We start from the raw sequence: 13,978 nt of genomic DNA, 5'->3' as shown, positions 1-13,978 counted from the left end.
AAGATTAAAAAAACAACAAACAAAAAACAAAACACTATATTTTTTATTTTCCCCTTCTGCTTAGACTGAGAAAGAAGAAACCAGGTGAATGTTTGAATAGGATCCAGCAGCCAGCCTTCCCCAGAACTGTCTCTGCTGAGATGTGCTTTAATATCTTCCTGAAAAAAAATAGGGTATGGTGAAACTTCTGTTTTTCTACTTCCCTCACAGTCTTTACCTCACAGAATCACTTGAAGAAAACAGCGTATCTTCAAGATTTCTTTGCCATTTCCTGCTGTGGTGGTTTATTTATTCCTTTAATAGTGAAATCCTTTACTCCCATCTCCGCTCTTCAACTCCTCAGATCATTACAACGTGATCATATCTCAGAGATGATGTCTCGCATGGAGAAAATGCAGTCAGTGCCTGCTAGTCTCCTCAAGGAAGAAAGCAAAGGAAGCTTTGGGGGAATCAAGGAGCAGACCTTGGGTCTCATGTGTTACCAGCATCTCCCACCCCCCAGCTGTAAGAACTACAGTAATTTCTTTGTCCACACACCAGGGTGAGAAGTTGCAACATCACTTTGTGGCTTCTCCAAATGATCTTTGCCTGTGTCCACAAAAAGCTCAGGGGTGTAAATCAGTGTGACCTCCCCCAGAGAGGAGACAGCCAGCCAGGGGAGAAAGTGCTGCCTTCGCTTTCAGGCAAAGGGGGTAGGCTTTAATCTCACAAGTGATTGATGGCGTGGTTTGTTTGGAGAGGAGTGGAAAGAGAAGACCTTGGTGGTCTTTTCTCACAGAGCTGGGTCGAATATCTCAGGATGTCAACTGCTGACATCAGAGTACTTCCACAAAATAAAATCCAGCTCTGCCATTGCCCAGACTGTGGGCAGTTTGATTCCTGTAGTAATGAAAGGCCTTAGCAGCAGTAGACGTTATACCTTGAGGTCTCCATACTGAGAATGGTATTACCTACTTCTTTGCATGACCAGCTAATGTATTTTCAAATATATCGACTTGTTTTTCTGGTTGTTATCTTCAGATATCCTTAGCTTATGGTAAATATAAAAGTCTAAGGCTGATTTTTGGAAAGAGCCGTGAAATATAGAACTATTATGTTCTGCAAAAGTTGATGGCTGAGGCAGAATGGTTTGGGTGCTGAAAAATCTTGGTGTTAGTTGGGTGTCTTCCATTTGAGAAACCTTGACTAATTTCATAGGTGGCAGCTGGAAGACCTCAGTGATGGGAATCAGGACCTCCCACTAAACACAGAGAGAGCCCTTCAACCTTTCAGTAGCCGATCTTCAATTTTATTTTAGCTAAAGATTTGTAGGCGCTGTGAGGTGCTAAAGAGGATCTTGCTGAGCTCCTATTACCTCAGCAGCAGCTGATATGTAATGAATTATTCAAGAATAGCCGGTTCCTTCATTAATTTTAATAGCTCAAATTTTCCACCATGTTCCAGACAGTGCTGCCAACTGGGGTATGATAAGGTAAGCCCATTATTTCCTGGGGCCTTTTTCATTGTGTCCAGGTTTACTTACCTGAGGGCCTTTATTGTTAACAAGAGATTAGTAGCAAACAGTGCTAATTTGGGGCGGTTCTACAGTGGTCAGCAGAGGCAACAGAACATCCCTGTCTCTTGTGGGATCCCAGTGCTCTGTCCTTACATAGAGAAGGTGCTTCTGCATGTACAGAAGTGGACTCAGCTGCTTGATGCTGACCTCTGGAAAAAAAGGGTGACCCTTCAGACAGATGGCCTGGACTCTGCAGCAGCTAATAGGCACTTTCCATCTTTCATAATGACTCGTTCTCCTGAAATTGTTACTAAGTCTCTAATATTTCCCCAGAGTGGGTAGATTGGAGCATTTATGAACCAGTCTATTTAGTAAGCATCTACATGGATCAATCTGGTACTGCTGGTACGTATGCAAGTAGCATCTTGGTACCTTGTGCAAACCCTGTCCGAGTTGCCGATAAACCTCTGTACGACGTAATAGCTACCACAGCAACCTGAAAGCTAATTTGATTGCACTTGTAACGTAACTTTCCCTGTGTTTCTGCTCAAGCACAACAACAGAAAATGCTTTCTGACACTGAAGCAGTATTGGCAGTTTCTGTGTACGTCTGAGTGTGCACAAACATTCTTGTCTCTGTTCATAGGCTATCAACCTCAAAATTACTCCACCTTTTGTTTGCTTCCACTCTCCTTGCTGCAAAAGAACCAATCTCATGATGGAGTTAAAGGCAAAAGGGTGATGTATGTTGCTAATATAGTATTTATTTCATATGGTGCTGTGTTGCATAAAGAAGTGAGATTGAACTATTTCATCCTTTCCTCTGTAAAAACTGTGGGATACATGCATAGGATTTCTCCAGCATGTGCCTATGAAAGGACTTAGTGGCACTAAGACTTTGATTGATAGATGAAGGGCATACTTAGCTAAAGGAAGGTCATGGTTATGGGAGTTTTAATTGTTTGATCTTTGTGGATGGAACATGAAAGAATAGCATCTAATAGTGAGAAATCAAAGTGTGTCTCCTCACAGTCTATTAAATAGCAATAACCATATATTTGTGTTGCAAGATATGGAGGGGATATCTGCAGATCTCTGTATCCATTGCGCATGCTGGCTCTTCTCATCTGCCCTGCATGGGGGCTGGGCTCTGTTCCCCATGTCATACCCATTTCCACTGCTCATCACTGCCCCAAGAAGATTATTCTAGGCATTACAGATCTTCACCATAAATCAAGCACCTACCTGTAGTCTGCTGTGGTCTAGCTTCTGTTCCCAGCTGACAGGATCGCACTGCTCTTCTGTTATCTTCCAAAGTGACCCAAGTCTAAGGCCACTGATCTCATGCTTGGTAGCAAAGCAAAGAACATGAATCACCTCAGATTAATTTTACAGAGCTCCTAGGGCAGTTAGTGCTGAGCTGCTGACAGAGGTAGCTGCTGCTCACTCTGCATTCATGGCACTGCTGCCGTCTGTTGTTCTCCTTCATTGCAGAAATGAGACTGTGCTGTTTTTAGGACCCAGCAGTTTCCAGCTGCTTCATGCTATCGTTAATCCTGCAGCTTTTTCTTAGCTCTTTCCCCCCCCCCCCCTTATCAGTTTTGTACAATTCTTAGCTTGTCATTTTAATTTACTACTTTCTATTTTCCCCAGCATACCACGCCTATATTCGGTTTCCTAATAAACAAGAACCCAATGTTTTTTCCCAAGCCAATATATTTTGCTCAGTCATATGTTTGAAAACTTAACAAAAACAAACCCAAAGCCCCAAACTCTCAATTATAATTTTGGTTTTTCTGCTTAATGCTCCTTTATGGCCTGGCACATGGTTGTTTTCAGCTCTCTGAAAGCAGTGTTTTCAGAGTCGTAATGATGGATAATTGGTTTGTACTGGGCTGTTTGCACACAGTGAGCATAACTGCCTACAGATCATTGGTAACTAAGCAACCAGTTATGTTTTTAATTCTGTGATCAATTCCTCACTATCTGTCAACGTTAAGTCTAACACAGTGTGTGCCCGTAAGGGATACAGCAAGTTTTGGAGTTCAGTTCCCTTCATCTATAGGACTGGAAGTACTAACAGCGTGAGGCCCCGGCTCAGCACTCTGACTGCAGGCTCTGGCAGGCACACAGCTTTTGTCTTTGTGGATGTGAATGTTTAACGGTCTTGATGGTTAAGGTAAGCAGTACCCAGAAGCAGTTAATTACCTGCCCTATTTTTCTGTGATTTAAGCAGTGATAGCAAACACTTTTGCACTTTATCTACTAAAGCAAATCCTTAACCTTCAAAGGATTTCCTTTGTGTTGTTTGCCTTTTGGAAGTCAGAAAGGCCGCTGACGCCAGTCTCGAGTTGCTCTACTCCTACATCCACCCTGGAAGGTCACCTGGTGGTGCTTGCTGCATGAGCTTTTGAAAACTCTTGGTTTTCTGTTCCTTTGTTAAATTATAAATATTTCTTTCTTCTGTTTAACCTGGGAAAGTCATACTCCAACTCTGAGGGCTTGGAAAACTCCATGCCATGGAGCAGCAAGAGGGATGTCCCTGGTGAGGAGGCTGAGGTGGGACAGCAGCCTTGTGCAATGGGTGCAATCCTACTGTGCCCATGTGGGAAGAGCAGAATAGGCTCCAACAGTCTCTAAAATGCAGCGAGCATTTCATGGTGCTTAGAAAGAGCTTTGCAGGCTCTGTCTCTAAAATCTCTGCACTTCCCCCTTCTTACTATTGCTGCTTGCTGAAAAGAGCCATATGGATTTTGTACCGCATGTCACATAAATGCTAATACGTAAGTATATTTAGCCATGGTGGCATATGGGCAATAGTAAGTGGAAACGAGTGCATTTTTGGTTTAAATTATATAGGCAAGTTCAGTGAAGCTCGATGGGTTACAGGAAGCTCCGTTCACCTGGATCCCAGGACCAAATTTTGCCTGCACTTGGCTGCTCTACCTGACTTTATCAACAGCGCTGATGTTTGCCAGCCTGTAGAGTAAGTCCTGAAGACTTTAGCCCTTGCAAAAATAAAACCCGCAGCACACATTGTGATCTGGGTGGCACTGCAGGGCGGTCGGCAGTGTGACTGTCCTTTAGGGTGTTAGAGGCACAAATGTACATGTTAGAATCAGCTGCGTGAGCTGCTCTGAACTGAGTGTGCCTGGCAATTTCCAGGCTGGCCAATGTCTGTACAGTCACTGGTTGTAAATCTACAAGATGGACTTTGCTCTTTTTATTTTTTCACTGGTTGGATGATTTCATCTTGGAACCCCGAACAAAAGCAGGGATGAAAATTTTTCACAGAACTGTAGATGGTATCCCCTTCAATGATAACACCATGCTTTTATCTGCTCTGATTAATTATTAAGGCTAATTAGATTTAGGGTATACACGGAGGAGGAGTGACAGATTTCTGCAACTTGCTTGGGAGTTGCTTTATAGCAAATCCACTGCAGTCATTACAGCACCCACTTTTGTCACAGCCTGATGTCTTTTGTTTATAGCTTCGCCTGCAACACTGAATAGCAGCCATAAAGCATTTTGCTACTGGTCCTGCCAGCTGATGAGTCCATTTTAAAGCCTGCTCATTGCACTGCGTGCATTTCTCTTTGCATAGGGAAGTAGTTAGCTTTGAATGTCACCCAGTCCTATGGAGGCAAGTGAGAAGATGGATTATGCTGGCAGTAATCCATCCATCTGTTCATCTGCCAACACTAATGTTTAGCTTTTCAGGCTCCCAGTTGTCTTAAATAATGCTGACCTACAGGATTCTGGGGTGGGAAAGGTCACATAGCTCGTTTTGTCTTCCATTTCTTAAGTGGTAATTAAACTTTCAGAGGTGTTATAGCTACATGCAGGAATTCTTGACAAACAATATTTGTGAAGCTGAGGTTAAATCCTTTTCTGGGGTGCTGTGTTGTACAAGGCTCTTACCATCATACTGGCTGTAGCGTAGGCACCATCTCCTCTTCAGGGTGGTACTTAAAATAGGAATTTGTGAAGGTTTCAGATCTACTTACCAGGAATGATTGAGTATCTGCATAGATGGTACGTCCTCTCTTTTGATTGATATCACCCAACTGTAGTGTGGTTCTGTCTTTCCTTGCTGTAGAGTGTTCAGCTTTGGGTATGTGTCAGTATTTGGAGACAACTGCAAAGGCTTCAGACTTCAGTGCTGTATAGGAGCCAAGTTAGTTATTAGAAGAAATCTGGTTGTTTGCCTGCAGCTGAGCCATGATGCTGTTCCTGGATAAACTTAGTCCTGCCTTGATAATTTCAATTAGCAGTCAAGGACTTTTGTCATGTACTATGATCTGTGCCTTATTTTTTTTCCTCAGTTGAAAAAGAAAAATGGATAAGAATATAGCAGCCTTCATGAGACACTTGGAATGCTTTGCAGAATGGAAAGAAAGTCATGATGTCTCTTATTGCTAGGGAAACAGAGCTCAGAGCTGGTTGGAAGCAGCTAGCTTCGGAACCCGCAGCAAGACAGTGGCCTAGGAAGGACCACAGGGTATCTGGAGAGATACCCTGTATGTGATACAGCCAGTACCTGGGGTCCATGGTACAGGATGAGGGGTCTGGCTTAATGTCCTTATCTTCTTCACTTGCTTAGAAAGAGTTGCAGAACTGCTATGTTCATTCTTACTTTTCTTCAGCATTTTACATGTGTGTTGGCTGACCCACACTGCAGGAAGATGCGATTTAGTCACACATGTTATCTTGTGCATTTGAGCAAACAAACCCATTTTCTTACAGCTGACTTAAAACAGGGGCATATCTTGTCTCTTCTTTTATCAACTTTTGGAGTACGAACTAGTGGAGCACCAAAAAGACCAAGTCCATTGGCAATACTGAAAAGTTAAACCATATGTATGTGGTTAGGAGCATTCTTAGAGCATATTTGCTGATATTGATCAGTCATAGAATTCCTTTTTTAATGGTGATGATATAAATGTTGCCAGGAAATTACTTATGATATGATGGACGTGTAACAAAGATCTTATTTAAAGGACATATTATGTCCCTACAGCCTCCCCCATCTTCCAGAGCGAAAAACCAGTTTCTGGCTATGTCACCACACCTGGTTAGTGGTGAAACCTTTCTTCCACCTGTGATGCTCACAGACACCCATTTCCTTGTTCCTACCTGGGGGAAAGATGCTGCTGCTCTTGTTTCTGTGCACCCTGCCCTGGCCAGCAGCAGGTCAAGCAGGACATTAAGCTTGCTAATTGCTAGCCACAGCCTTTCCTGTAGGGTGGACACCAACTGGAGTTTTCTCCAGCCATCAGTGTTCCTAAAACATCTAATATAGGCAGGCTGACAAAAGGAGCTGGAGGAAAAAAAAATCCTAAACATTTTCATAGCTAATTGAAGTGGAGGTGAAGGAAAGAGGTGCAAATCCAAGTTGAAAGAGCAGCCTTTGTCTCTGATAGTCAGCTGGGAAAAATAACTTATTGAAGCATTCAAGAATATGGAACACAAGCAAATAAGTGATGATGACAGTCTGATCAAAGGGTTTCTCTATGAGAGAAAGCCTCTGTCAGTGCTGGCTAGGCCTCTGCGTGCTTAGGAACCTTGCCTAATAAATTTGATGAATAGCCACATGTGATGTAGGATAAACTCACTGAATTTTGCTCTTGGGATCTGTTCGTGTCATAATATGCTTTCAGGCTCCATAGTCCATTAAAATCGCGTTTATCAAAGGATACAGAAGAGAGTTACAGGGTGATTTTGTCTCCTGGTCCTGAATCACATGAGAGTGAAAGATCTGAATGCGTGAGTGGTGGAAAAGCTGATGCATCACTTGGATCTGATCTACAAAAGAGCAATTACTGGCAAGACCGGGAGTGTAATGATATTTATTCATAATGACAGATCCAAAACAATAACAGCTTTCTGGAAGTAAAATCCCACCAGCTGATTACTTACCTGGAGTGGTACCACTGTTGGGAGTAAGAAGTTCTTTAGTGAGGTTTGTACATCTTTAGGGCAACTTCTAGACAAAGCACAGCAGAAAGCATAGAACCTTTGCTAGGATAATAGGCATGCTTTAAAATATACTATTTATATTATAATCTGGGTCATGAAACAAGCACCTTGCAGTCTGCACACCCCTCAAAGGCTCAGATAAATGCTATACGCAGAGGAATAAGTCCATTGAGATTTTGTTGTTCCTTTACTATGATGTCAGTAGCCTGGATTAGAAATAAAGTTATTCTTGGAGAATGCAAGGCCAAAGAGAGAAGTGACATTTTAGAAAGCAAGTTCTTAAACCCCACATCCCTGGAGCACTTTGTGCAAGGTGACAGTGCCCAACTGCAAGTGGAGCACAGCCTGTCCTTGCCAGCGGTCACTGCTTCATTACTCAGCTTGGATGAAGGGGAAGAGATCACACTGCATCATGTACTGCAGAGAAAGCTGTGAGCTTTGCACTGTGCTGAGCGTCTGGAAAGCAGAGCAAAGAAAGCAGCGTTACAGTGACTTTTTTGCACTTGAAACAGCTCTGGAAAGGCAGGAGGTTGCTGGTGGCTATTGTGGCAGCTGAATGAAATTGTCACTTGTGATAAGGCCTTTTGAGATCTAGGCAAACTCTTGGCTCTTTGCCTGCTGGCAGGGCTCCAAGTGATTTCACTGGAGCCAAGTTTTCAACTCTGTATGTGAAGTAAATTACCAGGGTGAAGCGGCAGAAATAGTGCCTGGTAATGAAAGGCCTGCAGATATCCTCATAGTACTGAAGAAGCAGAGTCCTGCTGCTGGCAGGAGTGGTGGTGCTGGCTCTGCACTGCTTTGTTCCCGTAAAGAGAAGGAGGATTCAGGAAGTGCAGAGTGCTGTTGAATCCATTCTGGTTGTCATTTAACTGTTCATTTATAGGCAAACTCACACTTCCATGCTGAATTTTTTTGACCCACTTTTTTTTTTTCTTATCTTTCCCTGAATTCTCACCAGCCCTAGGGACTATCCATCAATATCACCATAGCAACAAGAAGTCATTCATGGTGTCCTGCCTATTGACAGTCAGGGTGTATGCAGTGCTGAGCTGGGTGATGGGCTGTCACCACCAGCTCCAGGGAGAAAGAAGAGAGTTTAGGGCCACTGTGGAGTCAAACCTCTTATCTTCTTCCACTACCTTCCTTGAGCGGGGCTCTGCATTGCATGGTGATGGTAGGGGACATATCTCTTTCTTTAGCAAGTCGTGAGCAGTGTGTGCTGCAGGGAACCGCTGTCAGAAAAAGCTGTGGCTGGGTTTGCTGCAGAAGTATTGTTCAATATGCCTCTCTTGGGTTTGTTTGCACGGTACTGTGGCACTGAGAGATGCTTTACATTGCAAATAAGCGACTTATCCAGCAAGCCTACGGGGAGTTCCAAGCAAAGCAGGAGGCTCGGGGGCCAGGAAAGGGGAATGGCAAGTTAAACTGTGAGGTTAGATAAAAGACATGTCATATAACTCTGCTAAATGGTGAAGGAAGGGGAATTCTCAGCAGATTTAAATTAGCATTGACAAGCTCTACTGATTTACACCCAACTCTGGTCTGGCCCGGTGTCTAATTAGATGAAAAGCATCAGCATCTGAAAGGGAGGGGGTTGTTTATAGAGGCCCACAGGGGAGACTTGGGTACTGAGGAGCTGAAAATGTGCAAACAAGAAGAAAGAAAGAGACTTTCTTCTTTCCAGTAGGTAGGAAGAGAAAAGGCTTGTGATGTTCTGACCCAGAGGCAGAACCGGGCCGGCTACACCAGCTTTCTGTCAGGGCTCTCACTGCCTGGTGAAATGAGCATCGTGCAGCTTTGGACCTTCTTAGGACTAATTCCTGGGCTGACACAATTGACTGGAACAGCCTTCCCAGGTTTTCTTCAGAACCATTGCTTTGGACATCCACGCTCAGCAGAGTGGGCAGCATGACTGCCTGCGGACACCCTCACTAAGTAGGGCTGTTGGCAATGCTGCAGTCCAGGTTTCCCCATGCCAAACCTGCCTCTGCAGGCAGTACCCCCGTGCTTGGCAGCCTTGAGAAGTGACCAAATAAGTTGTAGGATGAGATCATCGCCCTGACCCACCAGAGCATCTCCCTCTTCCCTTGGACATAATTCTGAGCTTGCCAGTGGGGTGTGCGCTGTTGGCTTGCAAAGACTCGGCTCATCCCCCTTCCATCAGCTTCAGGAGGTGCTGGACCAGGTCCCAGTGCAGTTAATGAATTAAAATCAATAGATTTACTTTGAGAGATATTTTTCTGTTAGGCTTCATGTTGCCTTTTTGGAAATTCCAATGCAGTAAGCCACTAATTCAATCAAAATTTAAGGTTTAGGGAGCAGAAGCTGATGACATACTAACTAGCAGAATTAATGTGTGATTGCCTTCCTTTGCCATATGCATTTTAAAGCTCATGCTGGGACTCTTGGTGCAACGTTAGAACAAGGAATTATGAATCCTTTCAGCAACCCTGATGGATCCAACTGTATAGGTCTGGTTCTGTGTTAATACCCCCTTCCTTCTCGACTGTGTCTTTCTATTCTGACTCGGAGCATTTCCACCTTGAAAAATGTCCAGTGTCAGGACTCAGGTCCTACACATTATGAGATTAAATAATGGGTTGAATTACGCTGTTAAAAAAGCACCTGATTTTATTTTCCATTTAGTACGACTTGATTTTTTTACCTCTTTCTTGCTGCAGACAAAATTCATCTATTCCTGCCTAAAACTACTTGCTGCTGTGTCTGAGTGAGCTGGTTGGTGCCAGTCTGTACAGCAGGCTCCTGTCTAGCTTTGTGCTTCCCACAACTGATGGGGGCTGGATGGGTGTTCCTGGTTCAGGTTTGCCTCCAAGAAGCACATGCAACCGATGTGGGGATCTTGGAGCCAAACAGGGAGAAGAGTTGGAGGTTGCAATTAGTTTGGGCTAATGGTGCTTGCTGTGTGCTATTCCAGCACCAGGATGGATGGTGGACAAGATCTTCTCTGTGTGACCCAAAGGTATGGGACTGCTTGGTTCTTGGTGTGTAAGCAGGACTAGGGAGTTGATGTAGGTCCCAGATGTCAGCTGAGTCAAGCTAAGTATTGGCTCTTCCTGATCATAAACCCCATGTGCTCTTCCTCCAGCTGAGGAGCGGAGGGAGTGGAGTTGCTATTGGTGTTCCATGAGGTGCAGGATCTGTTGTTCATATGCACTCTGCAAGGCAACAGGTGCTGTGGGTGATCTGTCCCAGGAATGGGTTTCATTGCCAATAGGATGTCAGGAGTCATCCAGTGGAGTTCAGGGTGCTGACCCACTGACAGCTCAGCAGGTTCTGTGTGGTGCTGTCTCTTAGGGTGCCTCAGAGCACATGCTGCCACATTACTCCAGCTGGGACTCACAATAGCGTCTCCACGAGCCTTTGCTACATAAACTTTGGTACTCAGCTTTCTTTTGCCACAAAATGAATGCTAATGTGTGCAATCCTTCTGCTACATTGTTAGGAGGACAACTGGAGCGATATCGTGTATCAGTGAAACAAAACAAGGTACCTCTTCCCAAAGTAACGGAAACAACTAGGAGCTCGGGTCACCTTGAAATGACACTACTGAGATCAGTGAGCTGGCCTTTCCTTAGAGGCATTCAGGAAGCATCCTGTCATCACAGCCTTCCTGAAAGAGGAACACAAGGAGAAAACTGCACTGTGTCATCAGAAGGAGCTGCTCAGTCTTAAAGAGCAGCCAGAAAAATTCATCAGGGGCACTGCTGCCAAGTGCACAGATGTGAGGAACAGTAGGGCCCCTCAGGTGAAACCTTTCATGTCAGTCAAGCAAATTTCCCAAACAGCTTAAAAAATTCCACAGAAAGGAAGCCAAGAATGCTTAAGAGCTTCAAGAGATTCCTTAACGTTTTGTGATTGCTTTTTCCACTACCTTGACAATGTTTAGGAGCTAATCTGACCAAAATAGGAGTTCACATAAAGTTATAGTAATTCCTGCATTCTCCATGGTGGAAGTGTATGTGCTATGGCAGGATGTTCCTACGTTGTACAGAAGATTCTATAGAGGAATTCTTTTGCTCTAGAACACCTGATGCTAACTATATGCCTTTGGCTTCTCTCATCAGCCAGTCATGACCTTGGCCAACACTGATTCTTTTTCTGGTGACAGTGGCAGTGGTGGAGATGCTTTGAAAGTGACCTGAGTTAAGCAGTGATGAAGCTGTAAACTCGGGGAATTTTGCACTCAGTTGCTTACCCTATGAAAGGAAAGAAACCCAGGAAACTAAACCCATTTAGATAACTGCTGTGGTTGTACCTTTGCTGCTACAATTAACAGACACACTGTAAGACTGGTTGCTGTTTGCTGTACTGTGTCAACTAGTTCCTGCAGCACAGACCCGGTTAACTGAGCAGCTAAGAAAGCAAAGGCAGTCACAGAACCTTCCTTTTTCTTGTTGACCTTTAGCTTGGAAAAGTAGATGCTTCTGGCATTCTTTCCCTTGAGACTGCTGGTGTTCTGCGAAGCAGAAGCAGCCAAAGTGGAGTGATGTGCCTGTCAGGGCAGCAGAGATTGTGCTGTGTCCATGGGGTTTGCTGCATTAGAGCACAGAACTCACGGCAGCATTGTACCTTGCTAAAACCCTGTGTACAAGTCTTTGAAATGTGCCTTTTGCTTCCCTCTAGCTGGGTGGATCTCTGAAACAAAAGGGAGACTGTGCTTTGGTGCTGCAATTTGCAAAACCTATGTCAGAGAAATTAGGATAAGACCTGAAGGCTCATTTAATCACTTATTTCAAGCTTCAATGAGATGGCTTCAGTTACTCCCCTCCTGTGGAAACAGGATTTTGGTGTTATGGGCATGACTCATAAATTAATATGTTTGGGACTAAAGCGTTACACATGTGGAGAGTGGAAAATATACCAGACTTGCTGAATATTTCTGATGAAGGCAGGAGACACCTGGCAATAACAAGCAACTCTCCTTCATTGTGTGGGACAAGCTGCCCAGTTTGACAAGTCTGTCAGGCATGTCTCAGTGCAGCAAACCCTGCAAGGCAGCACTGTAAACCTGTTCAGCCCTGCTGGACTCTGTGTCCTCCTTTCCTGAGGCACTATAGGCTCTGTGCTCCCCTGTGCTGCTGTCCCTGGAGACCTTGGATGTGAATGGTCCTCCCCGCAGTGCTTTTCACTAGCACTGAACAGCTTATCCTCATCCCTGCCCGCTTCATCCTCCTGACATTTTCCTGGTTCTTTGCTGGGAAGGTCAGCCAAGCAGAACAGCTCTTGTGTGTTATGGAAAGGAATGATTTATCCTTCAAGCTCTAATCCTCGAGAAATAAGTTCTCTGTGAGGATTTTGCAAGAAAATGAAGGTGAGTGGCAAGTCTCCAAGCAGGCATTTATCAGAGTAGTGGGGGAGAAATTAAACACAATCACATGGTAGAAAATAAGCTGAGCACGCGATGCCTTTAGTCTTACGATTACTTAAGGCATGAGGCTTGAAACAGCCAGAAGCTTTTTGGTCCCTGGGCCAGGGAACGGGCAATGTGATCAAAGAGCAGCGATGGTGCCATTCCTGCTGAGAGTCAACACTAAGCCCCCTTTTGCTATTTGGCTTTTTGTGCTGGGCTCCAGGATTGCTTGACTTGAAAGGCTTTGGGGTAGGAGAGCACAGCATCAACCCCCAGTGCTCAGGTGTGCCGGGATGCAACACAGAGCTGCCAGGTTGCTGCTTGGTTTGACTAGAAGAAAACAGGGTGCTTTGGAACTGCTGTGTACCTTTAGGATAGGATGAGTTGGGACCCAGAGCTGGAGCACTGTGTGAGAGATCAGCATTTACATCCCTCTTCACCTCACACTTTGTGACAGTCACTGGTTTCTACACCTGGGATCACCTACAGAGCATATCTATAGCTCTGAATGGGTCAGGGGACAAATTCCTTCATTTTGCGCTGGTTTCCAATGTTTCTTCAACGTCGGACTGCACCTGAATGTTCTATATGTACAGTGAGCCTGCAAGAATGTGTTGAAAGGTCACCTTGGGCTTATCAGGAATAAGCAGATGAACTCAGATGGTTTATTCTGTCTTCGTCTCCATCTATCCTACAGCAGAGAGCCTGTGATGTGCTTGTGGTAATGTTATTTTAGAGCTGGCTGTGTGGATGTGTGGTTTATGTTATAGCAGTGGCGCTGACCTGACGCACTCTGGTATTTGAGCTGAAACTGTAATGCTCTGTGCCACGAGGCAGGGAGCACATAGAATAGGGGAAGGAGAGAGAAGGGCTCAGTGTTTTGTGGTTGCTGCCCCAGTCAGCAGTAGTCCCAGTTGCTCTTGGTGTTTTACAGAGATTTTTGCTAGCAGTTTAGCAACAAAATATCCCTCTTTCTCCACTAAATCCTGTTATTTTTGGTACCTACCTACATGTCAGCAACCTCTGCACAGCCTCCTCTGAGCAGTCTCTATCTCCTGCTGCCTCCAGCACAGCTCTGTCTCTATCTCTGGCCCTCCTCTCTGCTCTGCCTCTGTCACCACCCTGCCTAC

The 13,978-nt window shown here is 44.6% G+C and overlaps 1 protein-coding gene across 4 annotated transcripts in view; it reads left to right on the top strand.

The window, feature by feature from the left end:
• LOC107316822 (uncharacterized) overlaps positions 1 to 13,978 on the top strand; it is a 35,449-nt gene that overhangs the window by 6,986 nt on the left and 14,485 nt on the right. The window lies entirely within an intron of this gene.

The sequence above is a fragment of the Coturnix japonica genome, chromosome 7 (assembly GCF_054131305.1).
Source record: "Coturnix japonica strain WE chromosome 7, WE-NBRP24, whole genome shotgun sequence".
Classification (NCBI taxonomy): Eukaryota; Metazoa; Chordata; class Aves; order Galliformes; family Phasianidae; genus Coturnix; species Coturnix japonica.
Note: the sequence above shows the minus strand (reverse complement) of the source record. Positions and strands in the feature narration are given on the sequence as shown.